General features: G+C 20.2%; 1 pseudogene; it reads left to right on the plus strand.

The window, feature by feature from the left end:
- The first annotated feature begins 172 nt into the window (after nucleotides 1-172).
- Nucleotides 173-889, plus strand: LOC134836641 (NADH-ubiquinone oxidoreductase chain 5-like; annotated as a pseudogene).
- Nucleotides 890-8,046: the final 7,157 nt, after the last annotated feature.

The raw sequence follows: 8,046 nt of genomic DNA on the forward strand, positions 1-8,046 counted from the left end.
AATTGGTGATGTATTAATTTTATTATCAATTGCTTGAATATTAAATTTTGGTTCATGAAATTATATCTTTTATTTAGATATTATAAAAAATGATTTTTATTTAAAAATTATTGGTTCAATATTAATTTTAGCAGCTATAACTAAAAGAGCTCAGATTCCATTTTCTGCTTGATTACCAGCTGCAATAGCAGCACCTACTCCTGTTTCTGCTTTAGTTCATTCATCAACATTAGTAACAGCAGGAGTTTATTTATTAATTCGATTTAATAATTTATTAATACATTTATTTTCTAGAAAAATTTTATTATTAATTAGAATATTAACTATATTTATAGCAGGATTAGGGGCAAATTTTGAATTTGATTTAAAAAAAATTATTGCTCTTTCTACTTTAAGACAATTAGGATTAATAATAAGAACTTTAGCAATAAGATTAACTTATTTAGCATTTTTTCATTTATTAACACATGCTTTATTTAAAGCTTTATTATTTATATGTGCAGGAATAATTATTCATAATATAAAAAATTTTCAAGATATTCGTTATATAGGTTCTTTAATTTTACAAATGCCAATAACTATTATAAACTTTAATATTGCTAATTTAGCTTTATGTGGAATACCTTTTCTTTCTGGATTTTATTCAAAAGATTTAATTTTAGAAATAGTAGTTTTTAATAATAGAATTAATATTTTGTCTTATTTTTTATTTTATTTTTCTACAGGTTTAACTGTTTGTTATAGATTTCGTTTGATTTATTATACATTATATTCTAATTTTAATAGATGAACTTATCATTATTTAAATGACAATTCTATTACAATAATTTTTAGAATAATAGGTTTATTAATTATAACAATTATTGGAGGATGTATTTTAAGTTGAATAATTTTCCCAATTCCTTATTAATATTACTAAATACCCTTTATTTATAAGAGAAATTTATACAAAATCTTCTGATTATGGTTGATTAGAAACATTTATAGTAAAAAATCTTTTTGAAAATGTAATGTTTTTTTTTAAACTATATAAATAAGAATATAAATGGAGTTAAACCATTAAAGAAAGAAGTTAGCAGCTTTTTCTTAATCCAATATTCTTTTAATTGGAATAATATTTTCAATTTTATCATTAACAATGATATACCTCTATTTTGGTTTCAATTAAAAATAAGGACTTTAGTCTTAAATTAGGTCGAAACTAATCACAATCAATTTGCTTCTTATTTTTTTTTAAAAAAAAATAAGGCAGATAAAAATTATTTCTTTTGAATGCAAATCAAATATTTTTATTTAAACTACAACCCTATTTTTAAAAAATTAATTATTTCAATCTAAAGCTCCTTGATTTCACTCATGAAATAAACCTAAAATTAAAACTATTAAAAAAATTAAAATAGTAATTCTTCAATTAATTAAAGAATTAATTTTTAATGAAAAAATTATAGGGAATATTAAAGCAATTTCTACATCAAAAATTAAAAAAATAATAGCAATTAAAAAAAAATCGTAAAGAAAAAGGTAAACGAGAAGAATTAAAAGGTTCAAATCCACATTCAAAAGGAGAATTTTTTTCTAGATCATAAAAAGATTTTTTTGATAAAATTGAAGCTAAAATTATAACAATATTAGAAATAATTATGGTAATAATTAATAAAATTATTAAAATTATTATTATTTATATTAATTAATAAACTTTATGATTGGAAGTCATATATACTTTTTATATTATATAAATAATTACCTCATCAATAAATAGAAATATAAACAAATAATCATACTACATCTACAAAATGTCAATATCATGCAGCAGCTTCAAACCCAAAATGATGATTTATAGAGAAATGATTATTTAAATGACGAATTAAACAAATAATTAAAAATATTGTTCCAATTAATACATGTAATCCATGAAATCCTGTAGTTAAAAAAAAAATTGAACCATATACTGAATCAGACATTGTAAAAGATGCTTCTATATATTCATAACCTTGAAGAATAGAAAAATATAGTCCTAATAAAATAGTAAAAAATAAACCTTGAGTAGTTTGTTGTTTATTATTTTCTATTAATCTATGATGAGCTCAAGTAATTGTAATTCCAGAAGTTAATAAAATTACTGTATTTAATAAAGGAATCTGAAAAGGATTAAATGCTTGAATATTTAAAGGAGGCCAAATTTCCCCTAACTCAATAGTAGGAGATAATCTTCTATGAAAAAAAGTTCAAAAAAATGAAAAAAAAAAACAAACTTCTGATGTAATAAATAAAATTATACCCCATCGAAGACCAGTAACAACATCATATGTATGTAAACCTTGAAAGGTCCCTTCTCGAGAAATATCACGTCATCATTGATATATAGTTAATAAAGTAATAATATTTCCTATTATAAATAAATTTAATCTATATTGATGAAATCATTGAACTAATCCAGTTACTGAACAAAAAGCTCCTAAAGCTCCTGTTAATGGTCAAGGACTATAATCTACTAAATGAAATGGGTGATTAGAATGGTTTATCATTATTAATTAATTAATTTCTCTAGCATATAAAGTTGTTAATACAGCAAATACATAAGCTTGAATAATTGATACTGCTGATTCTAAAGTTAATAATAAAATTTGCACAATAATTAAAATTCTTACAAATATAGTTCTTATTGATACTCCTGTATTTCCTAATAAAGTTATTAATAAATGTCCAGCAATTATATTAGCAGTTAACCGGACAGCTAAAGTACCTGGGCGAATAAAATTTCTAATTGTTTCAATACATACTATAAAAGGTATTAATAATCTAGGTGTACCTTGAGGTACTAAATGACAAAATATATGTTGAGTATTATTAATTCACCCATATAATATAAAACTAATTCATAAAGGTAATCTTAAAGTCAATGTAAATACTAAATGTCTAGAAGAAGTAAAAATATAAGGAAATAACCCTAAAAAATTATTAAAAAAAATAAACACAAATAAATTAATAAATAAAAATGTTGACCCATTAAATGAATTAACACCTAATAAAATTTTAAATTCTTTATGTAAAACTTGAAAAATTGTTTGCATTATAAAAGAAATTCGAGAAGGAATAATTCAATAAGATATTGGTATTAATAAAAAAATCAAAAATGTTCTTATTCAATTTAATGAAAAATTATAAATTGATGAACAAGGATCAAAAACTGAAAATAAATTTATTATCATTTTATTAAAAATTTTTTATTTAAATTTTTATTAGAATTTTTATCAAAATTTTTTAAATCAACAATTTTTGGTATAAATAAATAATAATTCATAAAATTAACAAATATATATGTAAATAAAAAAATTAAAAATAAAATAATTCATTTTAAAGGAGCTATTTGTGGGATTAAAAAATATTTATAAAAATAATTTTAGTTTGACAAACTAATGTTATAAATTTAACTAATTTTTTTATTTAATATAATAAAAAATTAATTTATAAAATTTTTTATTCAAGCAATAAAATATTTAATAGAAACAGATTCTAAAACAATTGGTATAAATCTATGATTTGCCCCACAAATTTCTGAACATTGACCAAAATATAAACCAACTCGATATATATAAGTATTAATTTGATTTAATCGACCAGGTACAGCATCTACTTTAATTCCTAGAGATGGAATTGTTCATGAATGTAATACATCTATTGCTGAAACAATAAATCGAATATTTGTATATCTAGGTAAAATTAATCGATTATCTACATCTAATAAACGAAATTCATTTATATTTAATTCATTAGTAGGAATTATATAAGAATCAAATTCTAAATTATTAAAATCAGGATATTCATATCTTCAATATCATTGATGCCCAATAACTTTTACACTAATTGAAGATTTGTAAGGATCATCTAATAAATATAATAATCGTATAGAAGGTAAAGCTACTGCAAATAAAACTAAAACTGGTATAATTGTTCAAAAAATTTCAATAAATTGATCTATTAATAAAAATCGATTAGAAAATTTATTAAAAAATAAAGATAATATAGAATTACCAATTAAAACTGTAATAATTATTAATACTAATAAAGTATGATCATGAAAAAAATTTAATTGTTCTATTACAGGAGAACTTCTATCTAATAAAAATATACTTCCTCAAGTTGCCATTAATAATTTTAATAAAAGTTATACTTTATTGATAGAATTTAAATCTATTGCATTTATCTGCCATATTAAATTTTTATTTATAAAAACTTTTTTTATTTAATTAATAAAGGTATTTGTATGAAACTATGTTCAGAAGGAGGAAGATTTTGATATCATTCAATTGAAGAATTTAAATTTTCTGAATACAATACAGATTGATTAGAAACTAAACTTTTTCATATAATAAATAAAAATATTAAAGTTCCTAAAAATGAAATTAAAGATCCTAAAGAAGAAATTATATTTCATGTAATATAAGAATCAGGATAATCTGAATATCGTCGAGGTATTCCAGATAAACCTAAAAAATGTTGAGGAAAAAAAGTTAAGTTTACTCCTAAAAATATAATATAAAATTGAGCTTTTAATAACATTGTATCTATTGATAAACCCGTAAATAATGGATATCAATGAACAAACCCTCCTATAATAGCAAATACAGCCCCTATTGATAAAACATAATGAAAATGAGCTACTACATAATATGTATCATGTAAAACAATATCTAAAGAAGAATTAGCTAAAACAATACCTGTTAATCCTCCTACAGTAAATAAAAATACAAACCCTAAAGATCATAACAAAGCAGGAGTAAGGTTTAATTGAGTTCCATATATTGTTGCTATTCAACTAAAAATTTTAATCCCTGTAGGAACAGCAATAATTATAGTAGCTGAAGTAAAATAAGCTCGAGTGTCTACATCTAACCCAACAGTAAATATATGATGAGCTCAAACAATAAATCCTAATAAACCAATTGCAGCAATAGCATATATTATACCTAAAACTCCAAAAGCTTCTTTTTTTCCTCTTTCTTGACAAATAATATGAGAAACAATCCCAAATCCTGGTAAAATTAAAATATAAACTTCTGGGTGACCAAAAAATCAAAATAAATGTTGATATAAAATAGGATCACCTCCTCCTGCCGGGTCAAAAAAAGAAGTATTAATATTTCGATCCGTTAACAATATAGTAATTGCTCCCGCTAATACTGGTAAAGATAATAATAATAAAATAGCTGTAATAAATACTGATCAAACAAATAATGGAACACGATCAAATGATATTCCTACTGGTCGTATATTAATAATTGTTGTTAAAAAATTTACAGCTCCTAAAATTGAACTAATCCCTGCTAAATGTAAAGAAAAAATTGCTAAATCAACTGAAGCCCCAGCATGAGAAACATTAGCTGATAATGGAGGATAAACAGTTCAACCAGTTCCCGCCCCATTTTCCACTAAACTTCTTAATAAAAGTAAAGTAATTGAAGGAGGTAATAATCAAAATCTTATATTATTTATCCGAGGAAAAGCTATATCAGGAGCTCCTAATATTAAAGGAACTAATCAATTTCCAAACCCACCAATTATCACAGGTATTACTATAAAAAAAATTATTACAAAAGCATGAGCAGTAACAATTACATTATAAATTTGATCATTCCCAATTAAAGCTCCTGGGTGTCTTAATTCTAAACGAATTAATATTCTTAAAGAAGTTCCAATTAATCCTGATCAAATTCCAAAAATAAAATATAAAGTACCAATATTTTTATGATTAGTAGAAAATAACCATTGTTTCGATTATTATGAATTTTTTTTTATCAAATTTAAAATTAATATAAACTTTATTTTTTTTATCTATATTTTTTTTTAAAAAAAAATAATTATTTTGATTAAATGGCTGAAATTAAGCGATAAATTGTAAATTTATTTATAAGAATTTTTTTCTTTTTAATCAATTAACTTTATATTCAAATATGATATTAAATTGCAAATTTAAAGGTGTTTTAAAACTAAAGTTTTTCACTTACCAACCTATTTAATCAGAATTTATCCTACTAATTTCACTTACCAACCTATTTAATCAGAATTTATCCTACTAATTTCACTTACCAACCTATTTAATCAGAATTTATCCTACTAATTTCACTTACCAACCTATTTAATCAGAATTTATCCTACTAATTTCACTTACCAACCTATTTAATCAGAATTTATCCTACTAATTTCACTTACCAACCTATTTAATCAGAATTTATCCTACTAATTTCACTTACCAACCTATTTAATCAGAATTTATCCTACTAACATAATTTTTTTAAAAAAATGTTTTATTTAAAGTATATTTTAATTATATATAAAATATTTTATTGATTTTAAATTTAAAAAATTTAATTAATTTATATACTTAATTTCTAAATTAATAAAATCTTAAAAATCACAAATTTATTTAAATGGTTGTAGTCCTAAAGAAGAAGAAAAAAATTATATAAATTATTAAAAAATTTAATTTAAAATCTTATTATATATATATATATATATATATATATATATATAGATTATATATATATATATATATATATATATATATATATATATATATATATATATATATATATATATATATATATATATATATATATATATATATATATATATATATATATATATATATATATATATATATATATATATATATATATATATATATATATATATATATATATATATATATATATATATATATATATATATATATATATATATATATATATATATATATATATATATATATATATATATATATATATATATATATATATATATATATATATATATATATATATATATTATATATATATATATATATATATATATATATTTAAATAATAAAAATTTTTATTTTTAATTCTATATATAAATAGGTATATAAGTGAAATTTCTATATTTAATTAAATTTATATATAAATTTTTTCATGATTTTAAATTAAATTTTTTAATAATTTATATAATTTTTTTCTTCTTCTTTAGGACTACAACCATTTAAATAAATTTGTGATTTTTAAGATTTTATTAATTTAGAAATTAAGTATATAAATTTTTAAATTTAAATATCAATAAAATATTTTATATATAATTAAAATATACTTTAAATAAAACATTTTTTTAAAAAAATTATGTTAGTAGGATAAATTCTGATTAAATAGGTTGGTAAGTGAAATTAGTAGGATAAATTCTGATTAAATAGGTTGGTAAGTGAAATTAGTAGGATAAATTCTGATTAAATAGGTTGGTAAGTGAAATTAGTAGGATAAATTCTGATTAAATAGGTTGGTAAGTGAAATTAGTAGGATAAATTCTGATTAAATAGGTTGGTAAGTGAAATTAGTAGGATAAATTCTGATTAAATAGGTTGGTAAGTGAAATTAGTAGGATAAATTCTGATTAAATAGGTTGGTAAGTGAAATTAGTAGGATAAATTCTGATTAAATAGGTTGGTAAGTGAAATTAGTAGGATAAAAATAAGCTAATTTAAGCTATTGGGTTCATACCCCAATTATAAAGGTTAATTCCTTTTTTTTATAATTATTAATTATATTTATAAAATATTTTTTATTTTTATATTATTTATTGGAACAATTATAACAATTTCTTCTTCTTCTTGATTAGGAATATGAATGGGATTAGAAATAAATTTAATGTCTTTTATTCCTTTAATTTCTGAAAAAAATAATTTAAATTCAACTGAAATATCTATTAAGTATTTTTTAGTACAAGCATTAGCTTCAATAGTTTTTTTATTTGTTTCTATTATATATATATTAAAATTTTCAAATTTTAATTATATTTTTTTAAGATATGAATCAATTTTATTAATTTTTTCAATAATAATAAAATTAGGTGCGGCTCCTTTCCATTTTTGATTTCCTAATATTATTGAAGGTTTATCATGAATAAATTCTTTATTATTATTAACTTGACAGAAATTAGCTCCTTTAACTATTGTTTCTTATTTTTCTTTTTTAAATCAATTAATTATTTTTATTTTATTATCATGTTTTGTAGGAGCTG

This window comes from Culicoides brevitarsis, unplaced genomic scaffold (genome assembly GCF_036172545.1).
Source record: "Culicoides brevitarsis isolate CSIRO-B50_1 unplaced genomic scaffold, AGI_CSIRO_Cbre_v1 contig_95, whole genome shotgun sequence".
Taxonomy (NCBI): Eukaryota; Metazoa; Arthropoda; class Insecta; order Diptera; family Ceratopogonidae; genus Culicoides; species Culicoides brevitarsis.